The sequence below is a fragment of the Lissotriton helveticus genome, chromosome 1_1 (genome assembly GCF_964261635.1).
Source record: "Lissotriton helveticus chromosome 1_1, aLisHel1.1, whole genome shotgun sequence".
In the NCBI taxonomy this organism is placed as follows: domain Eukaryota; kingdom Metazoa; phylum Chordata; class Amphibia; order Caudata; family Salamandridae; genus Lissotriton; species Lissotriton helveticus.
In genome coordinates this window covers 774005035-774025954 of record NC_136057.1, presented here as the reverse complement: position 1 = coordinate 774025954, position 20920 = coordinate 774005035, and the positions used below count along the sequence as shown (strand labels likewise).

Here is a 20920-nt window from a genome sequence, read left to right as displayed (position 1 = left end):
TTATTTGCAACAGTACATACAGACATTAAAACCTGTTATATTGGGAGGTGACGTCGATTTTGGGAAGCACTTTACTACAATGAGGGAAGTGAAATGTACAATTTCACTATCCCCAGGGCATATACAACCTATTTTATAAGGGTCCTCCTTATAATTACATAGCCCCCAACCACTTGGACACGTAGGGGAGACCCTGGGGGTACCTAATATGCCAGAATATTGCAGTTTAATAATTTTTAGGTGCGTCAAACACCAAAGTCGAGTTTGGCCACAATTTACATTTTAAAAGTAGTTCTGCAATACATGGCTGTTTCTAAACTGACCTCAGGCCTCAGCAGTGCACACATGCAAATGCAGAAAGGGCTGCTGGCCGCTATTATATACTAGAGACTTAAAGGTAGTTTTGATCCCTCTGCTCTATTATTTACTAGGGCTTAATAGGGGAGGTCATGCCAATCACTGGGGTACCCTAACCCATAATGTACCCTAGCATATGCAGGTGTGTTCACTGTATTATAACCGTGTTTTGAGCATAATACTGTCCCTGGTTAGGCAGAGCCCAGGGACAGTCAGAGTCAGTTACTGCCAGTACCAGTCAGCCAAGAAAAATAGGGGCGACCTGGACACAGGATGACTTTGCAACATAGCCCCTCCCCCAAGCGAAAGGAATGGGTTACCAATCTACACCCTCGTAGTCCTTATTGGCTAAGTGGAAAAAACTGTAAATTCCATAAGCATTGGCATGGGCAACCATAGAACTGTGTTCCACTGTAAAGTCCTTTCCCTGTAGGGAAATGGACCACCTAACAAGGTTAGAATTCTTCCCGCTCATTTGCATGAGCCATCTAATAGGCCTGTTAGTTTGAACACAAAAGTGAGTCCCAAACAAATACTGTCTGAACTTTTTCACGGACAATGCCACAGCAAAAGCCTCTCTCTCTCAATAACACTCCACCTCTGCTCTCTGGGAAGAAGTCACCTGCTTATAAAGGCAACTGGCTTATCAAGGCCTTATTCATTTAACTGTGACAACACTGCCCCAATTCCTTGTTCTGAAGCATCAGTCTGAACCACAGATTTCTCTGTGTAGTCAGGGCCTGCCAGCACTGGTGCTGAATACACAGCAGCTTTCAAAGTGTTAAAAGCCTTCTGACACTCTGGGGTCTAATACACCTTCTTGGGGGCTCCTTAGAAATCAGTTCTGCTAGGGGCCCCACAATGGTCCCATGATTTTTAACAAACCTTCTATAACACTCAGTCAGTCCAAGGAATGCCCTGTCTAGGTAACAGGAGCTGTCCAATCCAAAATACTTTGAATCTTTGACTGGAGAGGCTGTAAATGACCACCACCTACCAGGTGGCCCATGTACACAACAGAACTCTGCCTTATTTGGCACTTACTTGCCTTCATAGTCTGGCCTGCCTGCTACATAGCCATAAGCACTTCCTTCAGGTGGCTTAAGAGATCGCCCCAGGTAGAACCGTATACAGCTATATCATCCAGATAGGCTGCACTGAACTGCTCCAACCGTGACAAGACACTGTTCACCAACCTATGGAAGGTGGCAGGTGCATTCCTTAAGCCAAAGGGCATTACTTGAACTGTTAATGTCCCTCTAGTGTGGAGAATGCTGACCTTTGCTCAATCTGTGATGGCAATCTGCCAGTAGCCTGAAGTCAAGTCAAATGTACTCAGATACTTAGCAGCTCCTAACCTGTCAATGAGCTCATCAGCTCTAAGCATAGGGTAAGCATCAGTCTTTGTGCCTGCATTCCGTCCTCTGTAGTCCACATAGAACCTAACTCTTTTGGTCTCCCCTGAGGATTAGATTTGGGCACCAGCACCACTGGGCTGGCCCATGGACTGTCAGTATGTTCAATTCCCCCCGACTCCAGCATCTTCGGTACATTTGCCTCAATGCTGGCTCTGACATGGTCAGACAATCTCTACACTTTATGTTTTACAGGTGAGCTGTCACCAGTGTCAATGTGGTGCACACACCACTCCCTGATGCCTGGGTTCAAGGAAAACAGGCAGCAAACTGCTCCAGCACCTGCTTGCGGTCTCCATGCTGCTGGTCTGTCAATTTGGGAGAGAGTACAACCCCACCCACTGACCCATCTTGCATATCGTTGGAGAGGAGGTCAGACAATGGCCTAGTCTCCTCTCCACTCCCTCATCAGTGACCAGTAACATGGTCATGTCTTCCCTCTCATGGTGAGGTTGCAATCTGTTTACATGCAAAACCCAATGAGGGTCCTTGGGGTATCAAGGTCGACCATGTAGGTAACCTCATCCTTCTTTTCTAAGACTGGATAGTGCCCACTTCATTAGTCACAGAGGGCCCTGGGAGCCACAGGCTCCAACACCCACACCAACTGTCCTGGAGGTTACTCAGGCAGAGTAGCCTCCCGATCATACCAGTGCTTCTTGAGCTCCGGGCTAACCTCCAGTTTTCTGCTTGCCTTGTACATGTACTCTGACATTCTGGATCTCGGGCCTAGCACATAATCAAGCACATTGCCCTTTGTTTCTTTGAGAGGCATCTCCAAAAGCTCTCTTAGCAGGTACAATGGCCATCTCACAGGGTGTCCACACAACAACTCAACGGAACTGAAACCAACCCCTTTCTGTGGAAACTCCTTGTATGCAAACAGTAGGCATGGGAGGAGAACATCCCTTCTCCTCCTGAGTTTCTCCGACAACCCAGTGATCATGCCCTTCATGGTCTTGTTGAACCACTCCACCAGACCATTTGTCTGGGGTGATAGGGGGTGGTAAAGTTATAGTTGTCACCACACTCCTCCCACATCGCAGAAAGATAGCTGGACAGAAAGATTGTGCCCCTATCTGAAACCACCTCTTTCAGAAAACCCACTCTGGTGAACACACCAAGCATTTCTCTAACCACTGCAGGAGCATCTATGGTTTTAAGAGGGATTGCCTCCGGGTACCTGGTGGCATGGCCCACTACCACCAAGCTATACTAATTACCAGATGCTGTAGGATGGTCAGGGGGTCAACAATGTCCATCCCCACCCATATAAAGGGAACCCCAAACACTGGCAGGCACCTGGGGCCAGTACAAATGGTTCACCAACCGTTTCTATGTCTTTATCTGTATCTGTTACAAATGTCCTGCCGAGGGGATATCACGACCCAAGGTCAAGATAAACTCTCTGTACTTCTAGGGCACCACCAACCTCCTGGCGGCCCCCTTCATGAGGTTTCTGGCCTCAGAATAAAGAAGTCAATCCTCCCAGTAGATTATGTGAAACTCCCTGCTTAGAGGCAATCCGTCTCAAGCTCTCAAGGATGGGAAAGTCTCCCTGTCCCTTACTAAACACCTCCATGGAGGGTCCACCTGCTCCTGTCAGTTCTGCCAAATGACAGCTCTGGTAGGGATGGAGTCCCTCCCTCAGAAGCCAGATCTTCCCCATCAGGATTAAATTCCTCCTGCATCTCTGGAGTACTCTGAGCTGGCTCACCAGGTCCAGTTCCCTTGTCCTTGGATGCTTGGCCCTTTGTTCAAGGTCCAAGTGGCCAGCCTTTCCATTCAGGACAGTCTGTGACCTAGTCACAGCACTTAACCATTCAGGGAGCTCCAATATTCTCATATGGAGACCTCTCTCCACCGCTGACCACTCAAATGCATTGAGATCATTGCCTAGTAAACTCTGAACTGGGAGCACAGGAGAGACAGCTACCATTATAGAGCCTGTCCCACCTCCCCATTCCATATCCACCACAGCCATAGGATGGAGTTTGGTAGTGCTATCTGCATAGGTCACCTGGTAAAACTCACCAGGTATTAACATCTCCTGCAGCACCAGCTTGCCCATGACCACAGTTAAACTAGCTCCTGTGTGTCGGACAGCCTCCACCTCACCCCCATTAACTTTAGGCCATTGCCTGTACTTCTCCATATTTGGATGTAAGGCAGCCCACCCAGGGACAGAAAGGTTGCTTCCACAACCTACCTAACCCTTTCCTTAGCACCACTCTCCACCCCCACAATCCCTGGGGATGGCCCCGTAGTGGGGTGCTTCTTGGCACAGACAGCATCTCCCTTTTTGTGCCCTGGCTAATTACAGTTAAAGCATTTACCCACCTTTGATGAAATCAAAGAACCTACCATTCTTTCCCTATTTCCCTCCCTTTGAATTTGGATTGGCTCGGGCCCCCTCCCTTGTTCAGGTTTTTGTGAGTCTTTGGAGGACTCCATCTATTTTTGACCTTCTTCTCCCTGGGATTTCCCCTTGGGAAGGACCTTTCTTTGGTCACCCCCCTGGTTTTGTATGGAAACCTGGGTTCTCACACGCTCATCAGCTCCCTTGACTAGGACTCTAGAGTTAGACGGCTTTGAGTCCACTACATACACATAGTACATACTTCTCTTCAGCACAATGAGTCAAAATGTGTTCTTGCATAAACAAATTATACAATCCCTCATATGTCAACATTGTTACCAACAATCCAGCCCTCCAATGATTTCTGTGAGATGTCTAAAAAGTCTAACCAGGACTTTGGGCTCACTTTTTGTGTGTCTCTGAACTTCACCCTGTACTGCTCTGGGGTTAAACCAAATTTCTCAACTAAACATGGTCTCATTTGAGTATAGACCTTTGTCTCCACTGGAATCAGTTGCCACAAGAGTGAACCCCAAATGCTACGGGTGGACTCCCCCCATCTAAAAGTTCCTTTCAAATGCAGTCAACCATTTGTCAGTGTTACAATCTCTATGTTCCTGGGTACCATACCCTTGGGTAGTTTGTGGTAAAATCCACCACCCCGGGACATCTCAATCTCTTCATCATTTTCACTGCCACCATTTCTTTATTTATCGCCTCCCCGTCTCCCACGTTTCAGCCAATTTCAATTTCCTCTGTTCCAAATCTATCAAAGCTAGTCGGGTCTCAAGTTGTCTCTCTGCAAGGGACAGTGGTGGTTCCTGAGTAGGGAAGCCTTCCCCCCTCCCACCACCTGGCATCATATTTATATTATTATACTCGGCGATCCAGAGATGAAAGACGTCACACAGATGTAAGGAAAGACAAGGATTGTGCGCAAGTCCTCCTAGTAAATATGGTTTGGTACTGAGGATACAAAGCTGCACCTAGGAATTATGTCAAGAAGAAAAACTAGAAAGAGCGATTGTCGTCTTGCACCAAATACATTGCATGACTCAACAAGAAAAATGGTTAACTCCAGAAACTACATGTTGTGAACAATAAGAACACAATCAATTTACTATATTTTCTGAAGGAATCGTACACCACCTACTTCACGAGAAGCATAAGAGAATAGGGCTGAGAAAGTGCACATCATGCTATGCAGAGTACAGCTACGACCACTAACCAAAGAAACACAACCAATGCGACTGTCACTGATAAAAACCAATGTCCTACACACGTCAATTCACAAAATACCGGGGATGTTAAGTGCAGAGAGATAATGGTGAGCCACAAATAACACATTGAACATGGGTGAAAGGTACAAATAAGACCAAATAATTCTGTTTCTTTTAATCTACAAATTAAATTAGATTTAATGTGCATTGTTCATAAACCTAAATAACAGTGGCATATTGGCTTAACACTTTAATGTTGAACTATGAAAACAACAGTTTTGGCGTCCCGTTATTCCTCCCTGCAAGCACACATTAGTAACACGGATACTGAACTTAAACTATTCTAGTCCACCTAATTTCCAACTTGCTGGTAAAACACAGCCTAGTTGTCCATCCTAAAATGCATACTGGAAAGTTATTCAATGAATGTATCAATGTATGCGACTAATGTGTTATATCTAGGTCCTGAAAGTCTTATTTCATGACCGTGTGTTCTAGAGCCACACCTAGTGGAGTATGATCAGTCCTATACTATATTTATAATCCACAGTATTTATTGGCTTCACAACATATTCAGTGAAGAGGTGAATCAAAGAGTAATCAACCCTTCAAAGGTGGCTCATGCTAAGAAGCGCAGGTAGTCACAAACTATATTTTTTGCAGAATGCTGACTCGTTTATCAAAACAGTACAACACATATATTGTGACACATACCAAAAATTACTATTATAGGAGGCTGAAATAAGATAAAAAGTCAAGTGTTCATCCCCCCCCCCCCAGAAAAAGGCACAGCAGGGAGGGATGGAGAACCACGCCTCCGATAGCCGTAGGTGATCGCCGCCCCACCCCCAACATGGCGAATCTTACCTGGTGTGTTGCTGGTCGGCGCCTCAAGTGATTCCTGCTGACTTTGTTGGCTTTGCCGGGGCTCTCGGAGGGCTCTTGCATCCCGGCATCAAGATTGAGCGGTGTTTGGAGCGGAGTACAGAGCATTAAGTGATGCTTTCCGGGGGTCTGTACGTAGGGCATTTGTGAGCTTGCCGGCGGCCACCTGGGAAGCTGGTTGACGCGGTCGGCGCCCGAGGAGGTGAGGAGGAGGCGAGTGCTGTTCCAAATATCAGCTGGGATTGCTGCAGGGGGATGCCGCGAAGTTTCAATGTCGGAGATGATTAAAACATCAGCCTCACTCCTTTTTTTGAATGCGAAGTGAATATAAGGAGAGAGTGATAGACGAAGTACTTGCAGGAATTTAAAGTTCTCGCAATTTCAGCGGCATTAGTGATACCAAGACAAGAAGTGAATATAAGGAGAAAGTAATAGGAGAAAGTATTAAAACTGAGATTTTGGACTCGATGAGGAGGAGATGCTGTCATGAAGTATAAGAGAGGAATAAAGGAAACCAATGCAACAAATCAATAAAGCCACAAAGCAAAATACAGCTAAAAGAAAAAAAAACAGGTGTAATAATGGGCAAACCCCAGAAGGATGTTAGTACTGCTGTTAAATCAAATAAAGCAGAGACTGCAGCTTGCCTTAAAGCTAAAGCACTCCAGGCCCGGACAAAAAAGGCGGCCCTCCGAGTCAATAAGGAAAAGTTTAAGGGAAATAATTCCAGCTCCCCTGATCTTAACAGCACCCCGAGAGCTCTGAGTATGAGTCCCCTTCCATCACTGTTTCTCCTCAAGGCGAGGGGTTGCCTGAATTAGTTGGTGATCAGGCATGTGCCACACCGGAGCCGATTGAAGCTGCCGTCGCATCAACAATGTCTCCACAAGACAGTCCAGTGCACAAAACAGCACACAAAAATAGCCCAGTACAGGATGGCCCAAGGAAAGGTGGAAAAGGAGCGAAGGATTTTCCGTTGTCTGTAAAAAAAACTATCCTACAATTGTCACAGTCCTCCATACCAACCGTAAACTCAGCTTCCAAATTTTCGAATGCTTCACCGCAAGGGCTGACTTTAGCAGGATTCCCAGAACGGACTCCTAACTCCATCCAGGCTCGAGATGTGGGAGATGAAGGTAGAAGGATTGTGATGGATACCTTGGTGAGCTTGATGTCATCTCAGCCTCTGCTACAATCTCAGCCTCAACCCCAATTGAGCTCAAGGGCAAGCACTGCCAGAAGCTGTGTCGGCCCAGACGGCCCACCAAGTGATTCCTGTCAGAACATGGAGACCAGAGGGGTCTTTCAGGTAGATATCAGGGACATGCTGAATTTGATCTTGGAGGAGGTCCACAAAATGAAAAAAACGCAGCAAATGGAAATCGCTGCTTTGCATCAGAGACTGGGGAAAATCGAGGAAGTGATGACCGGATTTCCCATTAGATTGCAGGAAGCGGAAGGCAGAATATCTGTTTTGGAAGACCAAATGAATATGGCTATGGGGAGAGGCAAAAGAGGTGGCTAAAAGGAAGAACTATCTTGAGAATAAGCTGGAGGAGCTTGAAAACCACTCTCGGAGGTCTAACCTCCAGATTGTTGGGGTCCCGGAAGGGATAGAAGGTTTCCAACCCCTCGCTTGGGTAAACTCGTATATCAAACAGCATGTCCTGCCTGAATTTGAGGGTGATCTCACCATTACAAGAGCCCACAGAGTCCCTGCGCAACCTTTTTTAAGCTCCACGATACCAAGAACTATCTTGCTGAAATTTTCGGACTTCCGTATAAAGGAAAGGATCTTGACAAAAGCTATCCAGCAGACAGGTTTTTGTGAACGAGACGAATAAATGTCGCATATTCTCCGACATGACTGCTGCTGCCGCACGCAGGAGAAAAGCGTTTGTTAAAATGTTGCATTTATTTAAAGCTCATGGCGCGCAGGCATCAATCGCTCAGCAGTCTAAACTGAGGGTTTTAATCAAAGGAAAGTTCTTTATGTTTTCAGACCTTGATGAGGCCCAGGGTGTGCTAAAGGAGATATCACCAGGGTCTAGCGTCTGAATACTGGTATATATACATTGCTACCAGTGGCAATGGTAATATTAAGGGTACCCTCTACAGAAATTTATTGGGTTGGTTAGGAAATATATTACAGATAGGCAACTGTGAATGGTAATTAAGAGTTAACCTTTCGGTAAATAAAAAATGGGGTCCCCCATATCTTGAAGTAGGGTCCAGTGCTTGAATACTGAAATATACAGAGAATTACCAGTAGTAATGGTAATATTAAGGGTGCCCCCCAGAGGTACAAGCTGGGTGGGTTAGGAAATGCATTTATTGATAGGTAACTGCCAATCCTGCTTAAGAGTATTTGTTGCCATTGGTTCTTATTGAGATCAACCTTTTGGTAAATTATAAAGAGGTTTCCCTCTTTCCATCTTGCATACAGACTCCGGCATGCACGCAGATCGACTTATTTTCTTCAATACTGTTGGAGGGTCAGGGGATAGCAAGGTCCCGTAGGGTGTAACTTCATGACACCCAGGAAGATAGATGGGAGGGGTGAAATGTGGATAGCGTGGGTCATAGGGTCTTTCCCACATTTCTAGGGGTGGGTATTTCTTTTTCGTGGTGGGAAGGGTGGCACAGAAGGAAAAAGAGCATGAGCAGAAGGTTCTGAAAGTTTAGGTAATGCACAAAAAGGGTTAGTCAATACTAATGGAATACTAAACAAAAGGAAATATGGCGCTTTTATTAGATGGTTATCTTCTTTAAATCCCCAAGTTCAGTTTTTACAGGAGACGCACTTGAAATCTAATTCTCCAAATCTTTTTATATCTAAGGTTTTTTCGAAGTTTTTTTTTGCATCTGCAGGTTTTGCGGTTAGAGGAGTAGCTATCTACTTTGAGTATACTTCCCTGGGAAATTATACAAGTACACAGGGATATACATGGGAGATGGCTGTGGGTAGTAGCCAAGCTACAAGGGAAAACGTTAAATTTTATAAATTATTATGGTCCAGTCTCAGATGACATTGTACCCCTGACTCAGATTAACGATTTTTTGATAGGATCTCCCGGGCATGTGGTATTTGGCTTCAACTCCATACAGGATATAAGGAAAGAAACTTCAAATAAAAATAAAAAAACAACTCAAACAAATACAAAAATATCAATTGGAGAACCCATGGCGGGAAGTTAATCCAGATAAAGAATTCTATACCTGCTACTCGCACCGTTTTCGGACGGCATCTCGAATAGATTATTTTCTTACCTCCAGATCCCTTTGGATTCAAGATGCCAGCATAGACTGTAACCCTTTTTCAGACCATGCCTATGATGGGATAGATTTGGTGCTTGGGGAAAGAGGTAGGTAATGTCCCAGGTGGCAGCTGGATCTTCTCCTAATGCAAAATGAAGACTGGGTTCAGAGATTTAGAAAGTGGATTCTGGAATATTTTTTGATTCATGAGAGTACGGCTACCCCTTTTTCAGTGTGGGGGGGTTCAAGGCAGCAGCCTGTGGACAGATAATAGCATATACGGTTGCCCAGTCCAGTACCCGGAGGATTAAGATAGCTCAATTGCAAACTGAAGTGGATCGAGAATACGCTCTCCAACTTCAGCTTCTTCCAAATCTATAAGAACAGGCAAAAACAGTGCTGAGGGACTTTTTTAGAAGAGGTTTGCAACTCACGAATTTTCCAACAGAGGGTCTATGAAGAAAGCCAGTTTATTAGCAAATTCCTGGCAAACTCCACAAGGCAAAAACAAGAGTCAGCCACTATAACTAAAATGATGGACCCTCGGACTGGTCAAGAAATAATCGATAGCAGTAATATTTCACAGACCTTTGTGGACCATTTCCGCCAGCTATACTCGACTGAGTATTTAGTGGAGGAGGAGCAAATCCAGGAATATTTTATAAATATGAATGTCCCCAAACTATCAGACAACCGGATAGGCGAATTGGAAAGGGAAGTAGAAGCTACTGAGATTTCAGCGGCTATTAAATCAACAGCCGGGGCAAAAGCTTGTGGGCAGGACGGCCTTCCTATCGAGTTTTATAAAATATTTTTAATAGAACTTGCTACCCCGCTGAAAAACGTATTTAACTTTGTTAAAAAGGGTGGCGAAGTCCTAGATGTTTTTAAAGAAGCAATAATTGTTTCTTCCATTAAAAAAGATAAAAACCCTGAAGATGTAAATTCACATCGGCCCATTAGTCTGCTGAATTCGGAGTATAAAATCTTGATGAAGATATGGGCAGAACAATTTTTACTTGCCGCCCAAGAAATAATTCATAGAGATCAAACCGGCTTTAAAAACGCCGCCGAAGAGAGCGCTCAGTCTCTATCGTTTGCATATATGGTTGCAGCCCGCTAGCGTATTTTTCTATAAGGAGAGAGCCTATCATCCTCCCCGACCTTGCAGCTGCGTGTATCTTCGCTGGCTTAATCTTTCCATTACCGTGTGGTAAATAGGAAAGTTATCAACCCGTTATCGGAATATGTTCACTAAAGAATCATTACCTATCTAGAGCGCTACTTCTGCAACTTTAAGAGAAATAATCTTGGCATAAATCCGTGAAAATCGCCTATCCTGCCATATACGCCTACAATAAATTAACCCTCATCATTTGAACATGGAATTCTTGCTGTATGCAAGCCTGTATTTCTCATATGTGCAATAGACGGCTACCTGATGAAGGCACGTTTGCCGAAACGCGCGTAGTTTGGTTTGACACCTGCCGCACTGCCTCCATCATCTTTTTTCGTTTATCATGTATTTTCTGATTTACAAATGTGTAAAAATGTCTCAATGCATTTATATATAACAATGAAAATAATTATAAACAAAAATTATATTTTGATATCTAATTTTGTGTACATCTAGTGTCACTCGATAGGGTGATACCTTAATTGTTTTTTGTCTTTTTCACTGCAATATGAATAGTATCTTAAACATATACCTAGCTAAAGTTCCTAAATAGCCGGGAGATCAATGGCAGCCAATACCCGTTTTTTTTTCAGAACAAAATTTTATTGTTGTGTTGAGTAAGATTGCAAGAAATCCACAGTACTCCGAACACCGGAGGAGCTGTGAGCATAAAATCTAGATACAGAGAAAAGCAATCAATATAGTAATCAATATCAATCATTATTATTGAACAATCCTTATTCCCCCCACCCCTTAAGAACTACCCCCCACCCGGGTCCCCCCCTTGCCCCGTTCACAATGTCCATCCATGTCAGGTAATTTAGGCCGTATAAAAATAGTAATACACTCCTACCCACGCCCTGGTTCTCAAAGCAATTGTTCACCAGTTATATATTGTTGCATCGGCGGCTCTAGCCACAGCCCCCTGTAGTCCGCCCACCTCTTCCAAATTTTGTAGTGCTTTCTGGGGCAGCCCTGGGCCTCAAACACCGGACCTTCCAGTCCCATATAGTAATCCATTCCCTGTTTCCAGACCTCTAATGGGGGAGCTCTAGGGTTTTTCCAGGCACGGGCCACGTCCCTCTTAGCCACCGTAAGGCCCAGGAGTAGTAAGTGTCGTTTGTAGATGTTGCCACCCACCTGCTACAAAACATATAACAGGACCAGCTGCGGTGTACGGGGGAGCTTCCAACCCAGCACCTCATCCAGACAATCCCAAACACGCTTCCAGTATCTTTCCAATGCCCCGGCGGACCATACCGTGTGTATGAAAGAGCCCACCTCTCGGCCACATCTCAGGCAGTCAGGGGAGGCAATCAAACCAGCCCTACACAGTCTCTCTCTCGTGTAATAAGCCCTGTGCAGGTATTTAAATTGGATAAAACGCAGTCGTACAGCGATGGCCGCCTCCCTCGGGGCCACGAGAGCCTCCCTCCAACCCTCCTCATCCAAATCTCCTACATCTCTCTCCCAGGTGGACCGTAAGTTATCCAGAGAGGGGGAGCAGTGAATAACTAGTGACTGATAGATGCGGGATATTTTCTTTTCTACTAGTTCCCTCATAAACAACTTAGCTTCCAGAGGGCTGAACTCCGGCAGGGAGTCCAGTCCCTCCAGGGCAGGGGAAATGGCGTGTCGAAACTGCAAATATTTATAAAATTGAGTGTTAGGCATATCGTATTCGTCCCTCAGTTCCTGGAATGATTTAAGGGTCGTTCCCTTCATGACATGGCCCACGCCGAGATCCCTATCGCATCCCAGCCGCGAAACCCCTGCAAGGCCGCAAGAGCCGGTAAACGGCCATTGTGCCACGGTGGGGTCTCCTCCTTCAGCTTATTTCACCATCCCGTGCGGCCAAGCGCTCGACGCCATATTTGGAAGACCACCTGTGTAACCACCGGGAGTCTCCTCCTCTTTCCCGCCGAGTATAGCAACGTATGTAAAGTGTCGGGTTCCATCAAATACCTCTTAAGGGCATAGGCCGGATTACTCAGGACTCCATACCACCACTTGTTTAACACCAACAAGTGGGAAGCTTGGTAGTAAGATAAGATATCCGACGACGCCAGGCCACCTCAAAATGTGGAAAGGAAGCAGGTGGAAAGGAAGCAGGTGCGAAGTACCACACCGACCTCACCCCCAGCCCAGAGGAAGCGACCCAGTGCCGAATTGACCTGTCGAAACCACTGCGGCAAGACAGGGTAGGGGTGGTTCTGCAGCTGATAGAGCAGACGAGGGAGGGCCACCATCTTAAAAATGGCAGAACGGCCATACAAATTCAGGGGCATGCGGGACCATGTTTTCATATCGGACCGAACCCTGTCCCATACCGGAACGATGTTGCGTTCCCACGAGACTCCTGGTATGTCCGTTAAAAATACTCCGAGGTATTTAAAGCCCCCCACTGCTTCCTGTAGAGTCGACGCCCAGTCGCCCAGTGCTACGCCATTTCCCAGGGTCCATAAAGTGGATTTCTTCACATTAAGATGAAGTCCCGAGACCTCTCCAAACACCCTCATAATTTCAAGGACTCCCGGGCCCGACCTATTTAGGTCTGTTAGAAAGAACAGCACATCGTCCGCATAGAGAGCGATCCTGTCGGACGGCCCAGATTTCCATTCAAACCCCTTCATCTGCGCGTCTATGCGTACCCACACTGCAAGAGGTTCCATGGCGAGGGCGAACAAATACGGCAAGAGAGGGCACCCCTGGCGGGTGCCCCGTCCAATAGGGAAGGTGTCCGAGACCGCGCCCGCTATCCGCATCGACGCCGTCAAGTCTGTATATAGCAACCGTATATATGAGAGAAAATGGGGTCCAAGATTCAAACGAGGCAGGAGCGCGTGTAGGTAAACCCAGCTCAGCGAGTCAAAGGCTTTATCTATATCAGCCAACAAAAGCGCCGCCTGAGTTGCGGCAGCTCGCATCATTTCCAAAGCCACCTGGGCCCGCCTAATATTATGCCTGGTAGCTCTGTGCGGCATAAAGTAGGCCTGGTCCGGGTGGACCAGGGCGGTAATTAGTGGGAGGAGGCGGTTAGCGAGGGCCTTGGCCAGTATCTTCGCCTCGATATTTAGAAGTGAGATAGGGCGATAGGAGTCATGGCGATCTGGAGGCCTCCCTGGTTTGCAAAAGACCACTATCTCAGCGTGGCTACAATCTCTCGGCAGGTGGCCGGATTCTCTAGCAGCATCTAACGCCTTCTTATAGTGTGTCCCTAGCTGGAGATGATATTTCCGGAAAAACTCGCACAGAAACCCGTAAGGCCCTGGGGCCTTCCCAGCGTTCAATTCACCAAGGGCCTTCCCCAGCTCTTCTGCGGACAGTGGAAGCTCAAGACTACTGCGCTCCTCGTCAGAGATCCCCCGCGGTGGGAGATCCGCCAGAAATTTATCGATGGCTTCTGCTGGGAGGGATTCCCTAGGGGAGTACTGCGCCGCATAATAGCGCGCAAAGCTGTCAGCAATTACCCTTGGATCCGAAAGAGAGCCTCCGGCCTCATCCCGTAGCGCCGGCAGCGTCGGCGCCTGGAACATGCCCTGGCAGAGTCTATACAACATCGTGCCGGACTTATCCCTCCACTGGTAGATTCTGCTCTGCGTTGCGAGCCACACCTGGCGTGACTCCTCAAGTTGTAAGGATGCAGTGTCTCGTTGCGCCTGCAGCAGTCGTCTGATATCCTCCTCCACCCCCGTTTCTGTGCATTGGCTCTCGAGGGTGCGGACACGGTCCGCAGCCTTCTCCAGTTCCTCTCTTCGCGTCCTACGGGCCCTCGCGCACCAGGCCATATCCACTCCTCGGAGTGTGGGCTTCAATGCTTCCCAGAGAGTCACATCATCTACCCCTGACCCCTCATTATCAGTCCAATAGTGGGCTATGGCCTCTCGCATATGAGACTGATAATCGTCCTGCTGAAGATGCCAGGTGGAGAGGCGCCATCTAAACGGTTGCCGTCGCCTATCTAGAAGGATATCGATCGCAATGGGGGAATGGTCAGAGAGCCCACGCGGCAATATAGCAGTTGAATCCACTCTCCCTATCTTGGTGCAAGGAACAAACAGGTAATCCAACCTTGAGAAGGAGTTATGGACCGTTGAAACATAAGTGAATTCCCAACTATGTGTATGTTGATAGCGCCATGCATCCGTCCAACCCAAGCCCCTCACCATATCATTCAACTTTGTAGGGGTAGCTATCGGCTGCCCACCACCCGGCCTATAGCGATCCATAGTGCCATCCATAACATCATTCCAGTCACCTCCGATCACAGCCAGCGCATCCGGGATCTCAGTCCAGACAGTGAACAATTTCTCCACAAGAGACCATTGCAGCGGAGGGGGGGGCATATACGCTGCCAAAGACTACTGGCTCACCACCAATCGTTCCCCTGACAAACACATATCTACCCTGGGCATCAATCCACTGTGTAGAGTGAATATATGACACCCTACGGTGAATCATTACTGCCACTCCCCGGGACCCTCTGACAAAACCAGCGTGGAACACCTGTTGATAACCATAGCGTTGCAGGCTAAGGGTCTTGGTACCTAGGAGATGGGTTTCTTGCAATAGTAAAACATCTGCCTTCTCCCTTTTCCCCTGTCGCAGCACAGCGCCCCTCTTGATTTTATCTAGCATGCCCCTTACATTCCAGCTCACTATTCGTAGCACCGCCCTGGGGAGCTCCGGAGTAGGACCTCTAGCCGCCATCAATTGGGTAAGTCTGCAATCGCCTGGGCGCATGGGAGTGTAGTTGCCTATACCTCGTCAATCGAACCTGGTGGACCATCGTGTTGTAAAGAGCTGCCCCTAATTTCCCCAAACTCATGCGTCCCCCCCACCCCCAAACCCGGAACCAGACCCCAACTCAACTCCCCAAGCACCAGCCCCCCCCCCCTATACCTCAGCAACATTGAAGTATCTGTCGCGGTGTAGGAGTACCCCAACCTCCAACGGGAGGTCGGCAGCCACCCACTCAAATGGATCACCATAAACCACGCCCTCAACCCCCAACTAGCCCCGTAAGGGGGCAATCAATACCCGTGGAAAACCGGACTGCTGCTACCCTGAGGCAAATGTCCGCCCTGCAGTCCACCCCCCCATGCTCCCCCGCCCCACATCCCATAACTGATAGTTAATGTCCATATCCAAGGATATCGGTGTTTCCAGAGCACGCCCGCCACCCCCGGCTGGGTAGCCTGAGTCCACCCGCCGATCTCACCTCGCAGCACTGCTTAAAGTCCCATCACCTTTCACGGATCCACTGTCTCAGTATCTGGAGGAGCGGTCTCCTCTGCAGCATCTTTCTTGGCGGGGGATCTTTTAGTGGAGCGGGACCTCCAACTGCTCCTGCTACGAGAGCGTCTGTGAGACTGCCGCGGCGCCGTCGAGGAGGACGAGTCGGAATCCCGAGCCGGCGGGGTGTGCGGCCGGACTCGAACTGTCTCATCAGTCCAGTTAAAAACTTCTTCCGGAGAATTGAAGAACAAAGTGCGGGACTGATAGATCACTCGCAGACGGGCTGGATAGAGTAGGGCATATTGGATTTTAAGACAAAAAGAAGATTCCTTTCTGTGGTTTTTAAATAAAGATTTTTTATAAATATAACTTGTAAAGCTAGACACCTATCCAGAAACCTCTTATATCCTCAATAACACATATACCAAGTAAACCATACCATAAATTGTATAAAAAAACCATATTTATTAAAAAGAAAAAGTTTCTTGTATCAAATGATTTGACAAACAATTTCTTGCATATAAAGTTACATACATATTATAAATCATACACGAAATTTCAATCTATCAGCATGTAAGAAATAAATAATAATTAAAAAGCCAGTATATTGGATTTTAAGGCCTCTCAGGCGAGCCTTAACGTCTGTGAAGGATTGTCTTTGTCGCTGCACCAGCTTTGTATAGTCCGGGAATATCAGAATCCGTTGATTATCACACATGAGGGGTTCCTTCAAACGGGCTTGATTCAGGATAGTGTCCCGATCGTGATAATTAAGCAATTTGGCTATCACCGATCGTGGGCGCTCCCCGACTGGCGGCTTAGGGGCAAGCGCCCTGTGCGCCCGCTCGATGACAAAACAGCGAGAAAGGGACTCCGGTGGCAACCAGCCCTCCAACCAGCGAGTGAGAAAGACCTCCATATCCCCTTTTTCGCAATCCTCCGGAAATCCAACAAACCGTAGGTTGTTGCGCCGAGCCCGCCCTTCGGCATCCTCTGCCCGGAGCGCCAGGCCCTTCTGAATTCCTTCCATGGTAGCTTCCTTCTTTTTTAATATTGTCACATCATCCTCCACTCCGGTGATCCGCGTTTCAGCCTCTGTGATACGGGCCACTGCGTTACGTAAATCCTGGCGCAATAGAGTAACATCTGCCCCAACTGCACCTATTTTGGCGTCCAGAGTGTCTCTAGATTGGGTGATTGCCGCCAGGAGCGCTGCATTATCTGGCCCCTGGGACGGAGGACCCCCGGAGGCCCCGGCCGCCCCCCCCCCCCCCCCGCGCCGGTGAACTTGTCGAGGGTACCTTGCTTCGAGGCTCCGCTGCCGCCCCCGCCTCTGGTCATGATCTGCGATTGGTGGGGTCGGTGTCGTAGAGAGGCTATCTCATGAACCCCGGGGTTACACTGCCCCGACCCAGGGGGCCACCTCCGCCAGTCGTCTTTTCGCAGGCCCACTAGCTATTGTCCCCCCGAGACACTAGACTCAGGTGAGTAGGCAGTCCACAGCTCGGGCCGACCCCGGTGGCCCGCCCGGTCAAGCCGCCGTCTTCAGCGTCTGTCTCGTGGATCTCCGAGACCCCACAACGCTCCCCGCTCCAACCTGCAGCTCCACCAAGTATTGCTCCGGAGAGAATCAAGCGGTCCCCAGGCCCCGCGACTCCCTCGGTCGCCCAGTGCGGTCTGTTTATGGCCGATGGGACTGTCCAGCGGGGGTCTGCGTCTCACACTGTGCGTTGCACCACGTTCCTGGCAGCCAGAAGCCGCCGCACCACAGTTGAGGGCTCAAGGGGGCACGCCGCGGCCTGACCCGACCGCCGAGTCCCAGCAATTACAAAGCAGCCTGGTACACGCCACTTCAGGAGCAGACCACGTGTGTCTCAGAGGCCCAGTCCGCCGCGGCCCGATCTGACCGCCGAGCCCCCAGCACCAGCCCCTCAAGTCCCCGCTGCGCACTCACCGCGTGGGCCACTTCTCTGGGCCCAGGCGTTTCTCGAGCCTCCAGCCGTCACCCTCGATCGGCCTGTCGATCTATGCCCCGCCGGTCACGACCACCGGGCGGCCGTCCAGGCCCCCAGCGCAGCGTCGGGGCCGACGATCCACTCCACAGACTCCGGTTCGCCAGTATTCACTCTTCGGCCGGAGGCGGGCCGCACCACGGCCCAGCTCGGCCGTCCACCGTCGATCGTCACGCTCCCCGGGCGCCTCCAAAATCGAGGTCCCGGCGTCTCTGACTGGTGTAGGCCGCTCCGCCTCCGGGGCCGACTGCACGCCGCCCCCACCGCTGATGCGGTTCAAAGTCCCCCAGAGCCTGCCGGACACCCTTCGCCACTCCTCACTGCCGCGGGACGAGCACGGGTGAGGCAGGATAACTTGTCAAGGAAATTATCGGCGGGATGGAGCTCAACTAAGCCGCGTCCACCATGTCGGCTGTCTTAGCCACGCCCTCAATACCGAGTTTTTAATATAAGCATGGGATTATTTTAACACAAATTCCATCCCGGCTAGTATTGTAATGGTTGATGCGGAGAAAGCCATCGATCTCGTGAATTTAGAAAACTTTGTGTTTTTCCTTGGGCCGGTTCGGGTTTCCTGACATATTAACAGGGAGTTAATATGTTGCGCTACATCTACCAGGGGGACACTGCCCAGGTTATAATTAACTCAAACTGTGCAGGAGCCATAAATATAAACTCTGGAACCAGGCAGGGCTGTCTGCTTTCGCCATTACGTTTTACTTTTTTTTTATAGAACCTCTGGTTTAAAGATCAGAAAGATTGCTGCTATACAACCCCCGTTACCCAGTATAGCTAAATTATTCTATACTTGATTCCCGACAGAACCTCGAAACAGCTCTGATGGAATTTTCGGAGTTTGATCAAATAGAAGGATATAAAATAAATGCCAATAAAACAGAGGTTCTAGCCCTTAATGCGGACTTGAATTCTTTTCTATCTTGTCTAAAGGCACAAGCAACAAAAACTGATCCTTTAAGATATCTCGGGATATATGTATCTAATCAGTATTATCAGTTATTTGAGCTGAACTATTTAAAAATGAAGGGCAAGATTAAGAAGCTGCTAGAACTATGGACATTACTCCCCCGCTCAATTGTGGGTAGAGTTTCAATGATTAAAATGTCTATACTCCTGCTGCTTATTTGTTTATTTTCTAATGTCCCGATTAAAATAGATCAGGCATACTGTAATGAAAATTATAATTTATTCAGGAAATGTATTTGGGGTAAGAAAGCTCAGACGGTTAAATTTAATGTGGTCCAATTACCCATAGAACAAAGGGGCTTAGTGCTACCTCATTTGAGAACTTACTAAGAGGCTGCATTTTTAGATTTAGTGTCTGGCTTGATAGGATCCAATTTTATTAGTGACAGCTTTTTTATAGATAAAATGACACAAGAAACTGGATCTCTAACCCGAGTGTTTTTAGAGACTTCCAAACTTTCAAAAAAGACACGTTATAAGACTTTAAAAGATTATTTTTTAGACTCCAGTCCATTTTTAAAAAGATGGGCTCATCTGGTCTCCAGTACTTAAAATTAAGAGAATTAAGAGAATGTACGAGTCTCGGCCTCCAGTTGCAATTGAGACATAAGTATTTGGGAAGGCTGTGGACTCTCCGAGTTAAGGCATTTTATAGTTCAAAATAGGCCGATCTCCTGGCAAGAAATAACAGCAAGGGCGGAATGCCATCGGAAGCCGACTTTTCTCAAATATTTACGTGTCGTCCATCTGCTAACAAATACCAGTGGTATTTTGGACACCCCTCATCAATTTATGGTAGCTCTTCACGGGGCAAATATTAAAGGGGTGGGAAACTGGTATAGGTTGCTACATAAGCAGGGACAGGCTTCCGTGATTGAGACTGATCTGGATAAAATAACTCCGGAGACCGGATGTAGGCTGAATACAAAGGAGTGGGAGTCTAGGTTCCTCCTAGGAAGTAAATCCCTGCGCGCCGCGAATTTTTAAAGGATGGCCTTCCTACAGCGATGGCGGTCTTATTTAACTCCGACCGCTTTAAATAAAAGATTTCCAGGCGTAGAAAATAGGTGCTTTCGTTGCCAAATAGATGGGGAGGGAGGCTGGCACCATACTTTTTTTGCATGTACAGGACTTAGGCTTTTTTGGGAGGAGGTTTTTTCGGATATGGGGAAAGCAATCAGTAAGAGTATTTCGCTCCAGGCCGAAGCAGTCTTATTTGGTATCAGTAGAGATGAAAAGATGCTATCCGAACCCGAAAATGCCTTCCTATGTATTTCGTGTACGGTGGTTCGCTCCGTAATTCTGCAGAATTGGAAATCTAGGGAAATACCTTCTCATCTGAAATGGTTCTATAAAATGCAAAGAACTCGAAATTTTGAGGAAGCGTATGCTAAGAGAAGGACCTACCAAAAAATTTGGAAAAAAAAATTGGAAGTTTTTTTAATGAATTGGAAGAATTTAAAGAGATCATAGCACCAGGGTTAACAAATTACTGTAGCAGCTTTTTATTAAATTGCACTGGCACTTTTTCTTATTGCACTTTAGTAGCACCAGCATTTCCTTTTATTTTTTATACTTTATAAAATGCATTTTTGCACTTTGGTCATTGATGTGAGAAACCGCTATAGCCACAAAGAAAAAGGGGGAAGAGAGAAAGAGAAGGTAGAAGGAAAGAGAGGGAAGGAAGAGGAAGGAAGAAGAGGAGAAAGGGGAAGGGAAGGGAAGAAAAAAAGAAAACATGTCGTATTTATGTTGGCTTTAGGCAATAAGATGGCACTAGCATTTTATTGGCATTTGCAATTTAGATGTATTAGGAATTTTTCTTATTGCTCCTGTGTTCTAGGATAAGTTTGCACTTGTTTAATGAATAAGAACATAAGTAGCTGCTCCAGTTTTAGCTCTTTTGCCATTTTTTACTATGTAATGTGAGGATGTCATTTCGATTTTTTTGTAACTGGTTTTAATGTTAGTGTAAATGTTTTTTAGTATATCATGTATTTCTTGAACCTAATGCT

The 20920-nt window shown here is 47.3% G+C and overlaps 1 protein-coding gene across 6 annotated transcripts in view; it reads right to left on the bottom strand.

Moving 5' to 3' along the window:
* The window catches only part of ASZ1 (ankyrin repeat, SAM and basic leucine zipper domain containing 1), a 2002188-nt gene that overhangs the window by 111731 nt on the left and 1869537 nt on the right, over positions 1 to 20920 (bottom strand). The gene's annotated exons all lie outside the window — the stretch shown is intronic.